The sequence below is a fragment of the Mustelus asterias genome, chromosome 5 (assembly GCF_964213995.1).
Source record: "Mustelus asterias chromosome 5, sMusAst1.hap1.1, whole genome shotgun sequence".
NCBI lineage: Eukaryota > Metazoa > Chordata > Chondrichthyes > Carcharhiniformes > Triakidae > Mustelus > Mustelus asterias.
Genome location: NC_135805.1, coordinates 11,295,278 through 11,309,025, shown reverse-complemented (window position 1 = coordinate 11,309,025; position 13,748 = coordinate 11,295,278). Strand labels below are relative to the sequence as shown.

Here is a 13,748-nt window from a genome sequence, read left to right as displayed (position 1 = left end):
CTTCCTGAAACATCTGAATCCCGGCACCTGGAGTATCCAGTCCTGTCCCTGAGACATCCAAGTCTCCGTAATGGCCACCACATCATACTTCCAGGCATCGATCCATGCTCTGAGCTCATCCCCTTTATTCACTATACTCCTGGCATTAAAGTACACACATCTCAATCCTTTGGTCTGAGCTCTCCCCTTCTCTATTCCCTGTCCATCCGCCCTCTTGCACTGTCTATAACCCTTCTCTGTTTGCGAGCTACCTTCCTCACTCTCAGTCACCTCATTTTGATCCCCTCCCCCCAACCTATCTAGTTTAAACTCTCCCCAGTAGCCTTCGCCAACCTTCCTGCCAGGATATTGGTCCCCCTGGGATTCAAGTGCCACCCGTTTTTTGTGTACAGGTCACACCTGCCCCTGAAGAGGTTTGGTGTCATCCTCAAATTTTGAAATTGTGCCCTATATACCAAAGTCTAGGTCTATAATATATATCAGGAAGAGCAGAGGTCCCAATACCTTTGGGGAACTTCACTATGAACTTCCTGCAGTCTGAAAAACATTAATTAAGCACTGCTCACTTTTTTCCTGTCACTCAGCCAATTTCATATCCATGTTGCTGCAGTCCCTTTTATTCTCTGAGCTCCAGTGCAGGACTTGTCCAATGGCTTTTGGAACTCCATATACACTACATCAATTGCATTATCCACATCTATCCTCTTTGTTAACTCATCAAAAAACTCAAGCAAGTTCGTTGAACATAATTTGCTCTTAACAAATTCGTGCTGGCTTTCCTTCATTATGAAGTGCTTCAAAACAATTCCTGCCTACCAGACTGCCTGGATCCACTACAGTTCACCTATTGGTGCAACAGGTTCACAGCAGATGCCATCTCCCTGGCCCTTTACTCCACCATGGAACATCTAGATAACAAAGATACCTATGTCAGACTCCTATTCATAAACTACAGCTCAGCCTTTAACACCATTATTCCTATGAAACTCATCTCCAAACTTCGTGGCCTGGGGCTCGGCTCCTCCCTCTGCGACTGGATCCTGAACTTCTTAACCTACAGACCACAATCAGTAAAGATAGGCAACAACACCTCCTCCACAATCATCCTCAACACCAGTGCCCCACAGCCTGAGTCCTCAGCCCCTTACTATACTCCTTATACACCTATAACTGTGTGGCCAAATTCCCCTCCAACTCAATTTTCAAGTTTGCTGATGACACCACCGTAGTGGGTCAGATCTCAAACAATGACGAGACAGAGTACAGGAATGAGATAGAGAATCTGGTGAACTGGTGCGATGACAGAGGGCATGCCCCTGTCTACATCAATGAGGACGAAGTAGAAATGGTCGAGAGCTTCAGGTTTTTGGGTGCTCAGATCACCAAAAACCTGCCCTGGTCCCTCCATGCGGATGCGATAGTTAAGAAAGCCCACCAACGCCTCTATTTTCTCAGGGGACTAAGGAAATTTGTCATGTCTGCTACAACTCTCACCAACCTCTACAGATGCACCATAGAAAGCATTCTTTTTGGTTGTATCACAGCTTGGTATGGCTGCTGCTCTGTCCACTACAAAGGGTCATGAATGAAGCCCTGTCCATCACTCAAACCAGCCTGCCATCCATTGACACTGTCTACATTTCCTGCTGCCATGGAAAAGTAGCAAGCATAATTAAGGACCCCATGCAGCCTGGACATACTCTTTTCCATCCACCACCTTCTGTCAGGAAAAAGATACAAAATTCTGAGATCATGTACCAACTGACTCAAAAACAGCTTCTTCCCTGCTGCCATCAGACTTATGAATGGACCTACCTCACATGAGTTGATCTTTCTCTACACCCTAGCTATGACTGTAACACTACATTGTGCACTCTCTCCTTTCCTTCCCTATGTACGGTATGCCTTGTTTGTTTCTGCAGGCAAGAAACAATACTTTTCACTGTATACTAACTAATACATGTGACAAATCAAATCATATCAAATCTTAATTAACTCTGATTTGCCAAACTGATTATTTTGTCTCAAATCAGCGTTTTGAAAAGCTTCTCCACGACCGAAGTTAAACTGACTGGCCTATAGCTGTTGGATTTATCTTTATGCTCTTTTTTTGGACAAGGATGTAATGCTTTCAATTCTCCAGTCCTTTGGTACTCTAAGTTGGGGGAAGATTGGAAAATTATGATCAGAATCTCCACAATTTTCACACTCATTTCCCTGAGTGTCCTTCGATGCATTTCATCAGATCCTGGTAATTGATCAAATTTAATACAGTCAGCTTATCCAATACCATCTCCTTATCAATTTTAAAGCAATCAGGGGAAGCATCTTCTTCCTTTGTAATAACAGATGTCAAGTTGTCAGTTAGTTTCTTGTTCTTAGGCAGTCACTTGGGATTGAGAAATACATACTTCCACTCTGGTTCTGATTTGCCCGATTGTGCCTCTTCCCCAAAATCTTAAATTTGTGTCTAGTCCTTGCATGATCAGCTAGTCTCAGCTGGAAACAGCTTTTTTAGGTATGCTTTACCTAAACCTGTCATATCCTTGTACACTTTGATCAAATGTCCTCTCAATCTCCTGCACTCCAATGAAGTGCAACTTCTCCAACCTAATCTTGTACTTTGTAGTTAAAATACCTCATCCCAGGAATTGTTCTGGTAAATTTCCTCTGCACCCTCTCAAAAACCTTCACTTATAATCTAAAGTATGGTGATCAGAACGGGATATGATATGGATATGTGGCCCAACCAGAACTTTATAAAAGTTCAATATTACGATCCTACTTCTGTTAAAATTTCTATTTATGAATCCCAATCTCATATGTTTTGCAAATTATTCTCTCAATTTCATGCTAACTTCAGTGATCTATGTACGTGAACCCCAGGTCCCAATGTCCTTGTCACACTCTTTAGAGTTGTGCCATAAAGTGTATATTGCCTCTCCGTCGCCCTTTTGCAAAAATGCATCATCTCACATTTCTCCGTGTTACATTCCATCTGCCGCTTTGTTTGCCTATTCTGCTAGCCTATCTGTGTCCCTTTGCATTGTTTGGTGTCATACTTTCTGTTTTCCACACTCCCAAGTTTGGTACCAATGGCAAATTTTGAAATTTTCCTCTGTAGTGCAATATGAAAATCATTTATATAATATAAACATAGTGTACATGTGAGTGTATATATAATCAAAAAACAGTGGTCTTAGCACTGACCCTGGGGGAACACCACTATCTACCATTCTCCAGAAAAACAAACATTTACCACCATTCACTGTTTTCTGTACTTCGCCATATTTGAATCCAACCTGACACTGACCCTCCTATTCCAGCAGCCACAATTTTGTTAACTACGGAATCACAGAATTGTTATGACGAAGACAGAGGCCACCTGGCCCATTGTTTCTGGTGCAATGACAGTAATCTCTCCCTTAAGATCAGCAAAATGAAGGAGATAGTTTCTCGGTGTTCAAATCTCCAACAATCTGTCCTGGTCCCTCCACGCTGACGCTATAAGTTAAAAAAGCCCACCAACGCCTCTACTTTCTCAGAAGGCTAAGGAAATTTGCATGTCTGCTGCAACTATCACCAATTTTTACAGATGCACCATAGAAAACATCCTTTCCGGATGTATCACAGCTTGATATGGCTCCTGCTCTCTTCACCCTATCTGTAACTGCAACACTATATTCTACATCCTCTTCTTTCCTTCTCCCCAATGTACTTTATGAATGGTATGTTTTGTCTGTACAGTGCAAGAAGCAATACTTTACACTCTCCTGCAACACATTTGACAATAATAAATCAAATCTGCAAATCACTTTAAATCTGTGTCCTCTCCTTCTTGATCCTATTATGAGCAGGAAATGTTTCTCTCTATCAGCCCCCTCATGATTTTGATCATCTCTATCAAATCTCCACTAAACTTTTGTCAGAGCTGCATTTGATTTCCTTTTTGTGGCTGTTCCTATATTCATGTTGTTGATGTTCATAGGGTGATTTGAACACAGACCTAATTCAGAAGAAATCCATACTGTTCTGTACATTTAACAACCCAACACTCAATTTCCTAAGATCACAATGTCTCGCATTACATTGGAGGATCTAAGATGCATTGGAAGATTTGCCACTGGATGATGTTCCTGTGGACATTCCTGAACACGTAGAGCAAGATAATGACGAGGAGAAGCAACTCTTTGCCCATTGACAAAGCATTGTCATACGTATCAAGTGGAACTTCCACGGGGTAAGTGGTTAAACAGAACAAACAGAAGGTATAAACAGTATTCTCACTTTGAGAGTAATAATTTTAATCTTGTACATTATTACATTCTTCTTTTGCACTTTTAAAAATCTTATCCTGAATCTTATCATTCTTGCTGGAGTATAGAGATGCAATCTGGCCCTCAAGTGCTTTGTCCAAATTGCCTCTTCATGTATAAGCATAGATAGCTTCACAATTACAGTTTTCAGTAGCTGTCACTGGCTGGAGATCTGGGTGAGAGGGGAGAGGCAGAATCCTACTGTCTTTTCCTTCCTTCCTTCCTTCCTTCCTTCCTTAGCCAAGAGTGATGAGTTCAGTGTTAACATTCATACTATCAATCCAGTTGAGATCAGCCAGATGTATTCTAGACATCATCCCTCAGTGGTGCAGTGCGTGATGCATATACTCACTGAGAAACTTTGAATGATCATAGTAACTTTAAAATGCTTCATATGAGAATACTGCATTGGTGCAATTTGATAGCTTCCCATTGCTTTTTGCTGTGAGATGTATGATCCAATTTGTGTCTTGATTTGCGGTTCTTGGCTCTGCTATAATGGGGAAGCTACAGAGCAGAAGCCAGACAAGTTGTCACTGGGAGGAAGATGAAGAAAGGAAACAGCCTTGGTGGGTTTTTTTTGACACCAACTAGGGTGTCAAGTGATCAACATCTTGGTCAAATAGATACTTTTAAAGCAATCTCTTAGGAGTGAAATGGGGAAGGAATTCTAGAGCATAAAGCCTTGATGGCTGAAGACATTTTGCCGAAGATGCAGCAAAATAAACAAGGGTGTAAAAGAGGCCAGAGTTGGAGAGACAGAGTTCTAAACTGGTTATTGTCAGTGTTCGTGAGGAACCTGATTATGTTACTAAGTGGCAGCATTTTGAAGAGAAATAGGAGGGAGTCAAAAATCTAATCTCTTTGGTAGATTAGAGGCAGCAGTGTGGCGAGAAGCCATTGCTGGAGATTCTCTGGCTATGACAGGATAACTAAGAGGGACCAGACAAAGGAAGTCTTACTCAGCTGGATAACGGAGGGGAGGATTTGGAGAAAGATGGTGTGGTCAACCATATTAATGGCTGCAGAGATGATGTCATTTCGGTGATGTGGCAGGAACAGAAACTAGATTGGAGGCTTAACATGGAGTTGTGGGAAATTGAATTTGGAAAAACAGGTTTGAGGAAAAGGCGATTGAAGAAGGTGGCTTGAAAACGCAGAGGGGTCAAGGGTATTTTTGTTTATGGGGAACAGTTATGTTAAAGATTTCAAAGGGAAAAGGACAGCATCTGAGAAGAGAATCATGTACAATATTTGTTAATACAGGGGTCTGGCTGTGGACAGAAAATAGGAAGGGAACAATAAGGGAGACACTGGATCAAAATCAGGGGACGTGGTGGGATGAAGTTGATTTGTGGAGTGGGTGGAATCAACTTGATGCACCACTGAACTGGTGTGGAGAGTGTGAGTCCAGGAGGTCTTGAAGGGTAAATGGGAACACTGGTCAAAATATTTCTATGGAAAGTAGAGAGCCAGGGAAGTATGGAGCATGTTTTAGGGGGTTCAGCAGAAGTCTGCATTTGCTTCTGATTGATAGTGCACACCATCTTGATTGACTGAGTCTTACTGCTTTCCACAATCAGGATGTCCCAAAGCATTTTACAGCCAATGAAGTACTGATGTAGAGTCATCACTGTTGTAATGTAGGAAATGTGGCAGCCAATTTGTACAAAGTAAGCTTCCACAAATACAATGAATAAATCGTATGTGTTTGTGATGTTGATTGAGGGTTCTGATCAGGTTGCAGAATGCTCTTTGTTTTTGACTAATTTGCTGATAATAGGGTTAGTGATCAGAAGATTCCTGACATCTGCAGAATCATACCTCAACATGGAACATTGGCTGCATGAGAAGGAGAGAGGAAATTGTGGGAGAATAATGTTCCATTAGGTAACTAATATGTAACTTTGTTACGTCTGCTTCATATTGTGGTGAAACTTTGACAATGTCCACTTGGTTTAGTTGTGTTCAGTGTCATCTCTGAATCAGAAAGTTGGAGGGGGCAAAAAACTTAGGCACATAATTTGTCTGTATGTTTGCATGTACATAATCTTGGATGATATTGCAATAAAGTAACTGAAGGGGATCTGCAATACCAGATGTGCTTACTTTCCCACTGGGATGTTAAACAAAGCCCTGACTACTTGCTAAAGATAAAGATTCCATGGCAGAGTTTGAAGAACAGCACTCTGCTGATGTCTTGATCAACGGTCCTCCAGTTACCAAAAACAGATTATGAGGTTATTAATTCATTTTCTATTTGTGGAACCCTGCTTTGTGTAAACTGGTTGCTGTTTTGGTAAACAAACAAAGCGACTGCATTTAACTCGTAATTCATTGGCTGTGAAGTTTTTCGGGATATTCTGGAGACATCATGCAGGTTGCTGTAAATGCAACCTGCATAATTACTTTCTCTATAAATGTGACTTACAGAGATGACCGGACCAATTCAGCAATTATCAACAAACAATCAGGCTGGGGAAAATGTGCCCTATCAACCCATCACATGCCACAAGAAGGTATGGGATTGAAGTTCACACTTGGATACTAGGTTTGGGTGATTATTTTGTTGTGTAGAGCACATATGTAAAGAATTATCTAACCTCATTAATGTTATACAAGTTAGATACTGATGGTATAAGCTGAAGCACAATTGGACCTCAAAGAGTTAGGTGTCAGTACAATTTTTGTTGCTAAAAGTACAAAAATAAATCACTGTGGCTTTTAAACAGGTAACTTCAAATCTTTCCTAAAGATCACAAGTGTGGTGGTGGCATAGTTATCATTATAGAATCCCTACAGGAGGCCATTTGGCCCATCATGTCTGTACTGACTCTCCAATAGAGCATCTTATCCCGCCCAAACGTCTACCCTATCCCTGTAGCCCCACACATTTACCATGACTAATCTACCAAACCTGCCCATCTTTGGACATGAAGGGGCAATTTAGCATGGCCAATCCACCTAACCTACACATCTTTGGACTGTGGGACGAAAACAGAACACCTGCAGGAAACCCACACAGAATGTGAAACACCAAACAGTCACCTCAGGTTAGAATTGAACACAAGTCCCTCTGGCATTGTGAGGCAGCAGTGTTAGCCACTGCGCTGATCCACAGTTAGAAAATGAAAAGGAAATCAACAAGAAGAAAAAACCTACATGACATCACCCTTGCAGGTCTATCTATCAAATGCAACTGGGCATGACAGTAGTCGTAGGAATGACTAATTATCCTCTTATTGAGGATACCATGTATCGTGTTGTGTGGCAGTACCACTGTGCTAAATGTATAGATTCTGAACAGATCTTTAAACTGGGCATCCATGAGGCGTTGTGGGCAGAAAAAGGTTCAAAAAATTCTGTCACCTGATGCAACCTGACATCCCCAATTCTACCATTACCATTAACCCTGGTTCAATGAGGAATGCAGGAAAGCATGACAGGAGGAGCATCAGGCATATAAAACTGAGGTGTTAGTATGGTGAAACAGCAACACAGGAATACCTCTGTGCCAAATAGTGGAAGTAGCATGTGATATACAGAGCTAAGTGATCCCACAGCCAATTATCTAAACACTGCAGTCCTGCCACATCCAATTGTGAACAGTGGTGGACAATTAAACAACTAACTGGAGAAGAAGATCCCACAAATTTTCCCATCTTCAAAGATGGGGGAGCCCAGCACATCAGCATGGGTTTATGAAGGGGAAAGAATCAGCATGGATCTATGAAGGGGAAATCATTCCTCCCTGTGGGAATTCTTTGAAGATGTAACTAGTAGAATTGACAAGGGGGAGCCAGTCGATGTAGTAGATTTGGACTTTCAGAAAGCATTTGACAAAGTCCCACATAAAAGATTATCGTGCAAGATTTAAGCGCATAGGATTGGGGGAAGTGTATTGAGATGGATAGAAAACTGGTTGGCAGAAAGGAAACAAAGAGTAGGAATTAATGGATGCTTTTCAAATTGGTAGGCAGTAACTAGTGGGGTGCCACAGGGATCGGTGCTGGGACCCCAGCTATTCACAATATATATTAATGATTTGGATGAGGGAACAAAATGTAACATCTCAAAGTTTTCAGATGATACCAAGTTGGGTGGGAGGGTGAACTGTGATGAGGATGCAGAGATCCTTCAGAATGATCTGGACAGGTTGGGTGAGTGGGCAAATCAATGGCAGATGTAGTATAATTTGGATAAATGTGAGGTTGTTATCTTTGGAAGCAAAAACAAGAAGGCAGATTACGACCTGAATGGTTGTAAGTTGGGAGAGGGGAGTGTGCAGTGGGACCTGGGTGTCCTTGTTTGTCCACAAATAATTTTGTGGAATTCTTTGAGAACATTACATGCATGGTGGACAATGGGGGACCTGTGGATGTGGTGCATCTGGATTTCCAGAAGGCATTTGACAAGGTACCGCATCAAAGGCTGCTGCATAAGATAAAGGTGCACGGTGTTACGGGTGATGTATTAGCATGGATAGAGGATTGGTTAATTAACAGAAAGCAAAGTGGGTGTTTTTCTGGTTGACGATCAGTGACTAGTGTTGTGCCTCAGGGATCAGTGTTGGGACCACAATTGTTTACGATTTACATAGATGATTTGGAGTTGGGGACCAAGTGTAGTGTGTCAAAATTCACAGATGACACTAAGATGAGTGGCAGAGCAAAGTATGCAGAGGACACTGAAAGTCTGCAAAGGGATGTAGATAGTCTAAGTGAGTGGGCAAGGATCTGGCAGATGGAGTACAATGTTGGTAAATGTGAGGTCATCCATTTTGGTAGGAATAACAGCAAAATGGACTATTATTTCAATGGTAAGAAATTGCAGCATGCTGCTGTGCAGAGGGACCTGGGTGTCCTTGTTTTTGATTTGATTTATTATTGTCACATGCATTAACATACAGTGAAAAGTATTGTTTCTTGTGCACTATACAGACAAAACATACCATTCATAGAGAAGGAAACGAGAGAGTGCAGAGTGTAGTGTTCCAGTCATAGCTAGGGTGTAGAGAAAGATCAACTTAATGCAAGGTAAGTCCATTTAAAAGTCTGACAGCAGCAGGGAAGAAGCTGTTCTTGAGTGGATAGATACGTGACCTCAGACTTTTGTATCTTTTTCCCGACAGAAGAAGGTGGAAGAGAGAATGTCCGGGGTGCGTGGGGTCCTTAATTATACTGGCTGCTTTGCCAAGGCAGCGGGAAGTGTAGACAGAGTCAATGGATGGGAGGCTGGTTTGCGTGATGGATTGGGCAACGTTCATGACCTTTTGTAGTTCCTTGCGGTCTTGGGCAGAGCAGGAGCCATACCAAGCTGTGATATAACCAGAAGAATGCTTTCTATGGTGCATCTGTAAAAGTTGGTGAGAGTCGTAGCCAAATTTCCTTAGTCTTCTGAGAAAGTAGAGGTGTTGGTGGCTTTCTTAACTATAGTGTCAGCATGGGGGGACCAGGACAGGTTGTTTGTGATTTGGACACCTAAAAACCTGAAGCTCTCGACCCTTTCTACTTCGTCTCCGTTGATGTAGACAGGGGCATGTTCTCCTTTACGCTTCCTGACATCAATCACAATCTCCTTTGTTTTGTTGACATTGAGGGAGAGATTATTGTTGTTGCACCAGTTCACCAGATTCTCTATCTCATTCCTGTATCTGTCTCAACATTTGAGATCCGACCCACTATGGTGGTGTCATCAGCAGACTTGAAAATCGTGTTGGAGGAGAATTTGGCCACACAGTCGTAGGTATATAAGGAGTATTGTTGGGGGCTGAGGACAGAGCTTTGTGGGGCACCAGTGTTGGGGATGATAGTGGAGGTGTTGTTGCCTATCCTTACTGATTGTGGTCTGAGAGTTAGGAAGTTCAGGATCCAGTCGCAGAGGGAGGTGCCGAGGCCCAGGCCACGGAGTTTGGAGATGGATTTCGTGGGAATAATAGTGTTGAAGTTTAGCTGTAAATAGGTGTCTGACATAGGTGTTCTTGTTATCTATGTGTTCCAGGGTTGAGTGCAGGGCCAGGGAGATGGCATCTGCTGTGGACCTGTTGCGGCGGTAGGCAAACTGTGGTGGATCCAGGTAGTCTGGGAGGCTGAAATTGTTTTGTGCCATGACTAGCCTTTCGAAGCACTTCATAATGATGGATGTCAGAGCCACTGGCCGATAGTCATTAAGGCACGCTGCTTGGCTTTTCTTAGGTACTGGGATGATTGTCATCTTGTTGAAGCAGATAGGGACTTCAGATTGTTGTAAAGAGAGGTTGAAGATGTCTGTGAATACCTCCACCAGCTGATCCACACAGGATCTGAGTGCTCATCCGGGTACCCCATCCAGGCCAGTCACTTTCTGTGGGTTGACCTTCGAAAAGGCTGCTCTGACATCTGCAATGGTGACCCCAGTTACAGGTTCATCCAGGGCTTCCAGGGTGGAGGACATGCTCTCACTGACCTCTTGCTCAAAACGGGTGTTAAATGCATTGAGCTCATCAGGGAGGGATGCGTTGGAGCCGGCGATTTTACATGCATTCATTTTGTAACCTGTTATGTCTTGCAGACCTTGCCATAGTCGGGGTGGTGGGGGCGGCGGGGGGGAGGGGGGGGGTGTGGCTAGCCTGGGACTCTAGCTTGGCATTTTTGATGGATCTTCTTAGATCGCATCTAGCTTTCTTGTATAGGTCAGGGTCGCCTTAAACGTCTCAGACCTGGACTTCAGCAAGCAGTGGATATCCCTGTTCATCCATGGTTTTCGGGTGGGGAACACACGTATTTGCTTCTTTGGCACACAGTCTTCTACACACTTACTAATGAAGTCAGTTACTGTAGTGGTGTACTCGTTCAGGCTGGTCAAGAGATTTAAATACTGACCAGTCCACTGACTCCAAGCAGCCCCGTAGGAAATCATCCGTTTCCTCAGCAAGAATCACAAGGAATTGGTACGCAAGTGCAGCAGGTAATTAAGAAGGCAAATGGAATTTTGTCCTTCATTGCTCGAGGGATGGAGTTAAAAACAGCGAGGTTATATTGCAGCTGTATAAGATGCTGGTGAGACCACACGTGGAGTACTGTGTATAGCTTTGGTCTCCTTACTTGAGAAAGGATATACTGGCACTGGAGGGGGTACAGAGGAGATTCACGAGGTTGATTCCGGAGTTGAGAGGGTTGGCTTGTGAGGAGAGACTGAGTAGATTGGGGCTATACTCATTGGAATTCAGATGAATGAGGGGAGATCTGATAGAAACATATAAGATTTTGAAGGGAATAGATGAGATAGAAGCAGGGAAGTTGTTTCCACTGGTGGGTGAAACTAGAATGAGGGGGCATGGCCTCAAAGTAAGGGGGAGCAGATTTAGGATTGGTTGAGGAGAAACTTCTTCACCCAATGGGTTGTGAATCTGTGGAATTCCCTGCCCAGTGAAGCGGTTGAGACTACCTCATTGAATGTTTTTAAGGCAAGGATAGATAAATTTTTGAACAGTAAAGGAATTAAGGGTTATGGTAAGCGGGCGGGTAAGTGGAGCTGAGTCCACGAAAAGATCAGCCATGATCTTATTGAATGGCGGAGCAGGCGCAAGGTGCCAGATAGCCTACTTCTGCTCCTAGTTCTTATGTTCTTAAACATGATTTCCCTTCCAATCAAACTATATTTTTGAAGTGCATTGTTAAGACTTCCTTCACAGTAAATTCCAGCATTCTCTCAACATCCGATGTTAGATTAACTGGCCTGCAATCTTCTGTTGTCTCTCGTACTCTTGAAAAGTTGTGTTAAATTTGCCAACTTCCAATCTGATGAGACCATTCCCAAATCTATGGAAGTTTGGAAAATCATAGAGGCACATCCAGTATCCCTGCAACCATCTCTTTTAGAATCTAGGGTGTCGGCCATTGGGTGCTGGGGATTTTGTCAGATTTAAAACTGTTAAATTTCTCAAATACTTTTTCTCGGCTGATATTAATCGCCTTAATTTCATCAGTCTTTTAAGCCCCTAGATTATGCCATTTCTGGACCTGGACAGGCAGTTGGTGAAAGAATCACTGTCGGCAGTGTTCAGCATATTCTCTGAATTCTGAGGACCATGGACTTTCTGGTCTTGTACTTGTGTCATTTTCTTTGTGTGATCAGTTTTACTGGTTGGTTGAGGAAGCATGTTCACCAGGACACCACCAGAACTCACCTACTCTATGAATAATGCCACTGGATCTTCGCGACGTAGAATGACAATGAATGTACAGCAGATAAACTCTGATTTGATGTAAGCCAGAGTATTGTGTTCAGTTCTGGGAACTGAAGGCATTAGATAGAATGCAATGGTGATGTATAAGAATGGTTCTTGGAATGAGCAACTCAGTTAAATGAACAGATTGGTGAAGCTGGTGCTGTTCTCCTTAGAGAAGGTTGGGAGAAGATTTGATAGAGTTGTTCAAAATCAAAAGGAGTCTGGATGGAGTAGATAGGGTAAAACTGTTACCGTTTTCAGAAGGATTGAGAACCAGAGGACACCAATTTAATGTGAGTGGCAAAAGAACCAGTGCCAGATGAGAGAAAACATTTTTTTACACTTTGAGTGGTTAGGATCTGGAATTCACTGCCTGACATTGCAGTAGAGGCAGATTTAATCATGACTATAGATAGCATTACAAGTGTGATCTAACCACCGATTGATACAAGTTTAGCATAACTTCTCATTTTGATTCCTCTGGAAATAAACCAAAGGAACATAGGAATTAGGAGCAGAAGTAGGCAAATTCAGCCTTTTGAGCCTGCTCCATCAGATCATGGCTGATTTCTCCCAGGTCTCAAATCCACCTCCCTACCTGTTCCCCATATCCCCTTATCCCTTTTTTATTCGAAATATGTCTATGTTCTTGAAACCATTCAACAATTCAGACTCCATCTTGCTACGGGGCAGTGAGTTCCACAGATTGACAACCCTCTGTGAGAAGTAGTTCCTCCTCATCTCAGTTTTAAATCTACTTTCAACCTGTACCCGTAACTTCTTGTTCTGGATTGCCCTAGAAGAGGAAACATTTGGCCTACATTTACTTTATTAATCCCTTTTAAAATTTTATATACCTCGATCAGATCCCCTCTCATCCTTCTAAACTCCAGTGAGTATTAACCCAAACTGTTTAATCTCTCCTCATACGTCAACTCTTTCATCTCCGGAATCAATCTGATGAACCTTCTCTAAACTGCCTCCAATGCCGCCACATCCTTCCTCAAATAAGGAGACCAAAATTGGACACGATACTCCAGATGTGGTCTCACCAACACCCTATACAATTGCAACAAAGGGCTGTGAATCTGTGGAATTTGCTACCCTAAAGTGCGGTGGATGCTGGGACAGTGAGTAAATTTAAGGAGGAGTTAACAGATTTTTCATTGGTAATGGGTTGAACGGTTATGGGGAGAAGGCAGGGAAATAGGGATAAGGAGCAT

The 13,748-nt window shown here is 42.7% G+C and overlaps 1 pseudogene; it reads left to right on the top strand.

Moving 5' to 3' along the window:
* LOC144493946 (heme-binding protein 1-like) overlaps positions 1 to 13,748 on the top strand; it is a 61,517-nt pseudogene that overhangs the window by 29,986 nt on the left and 17,783 nt on the right.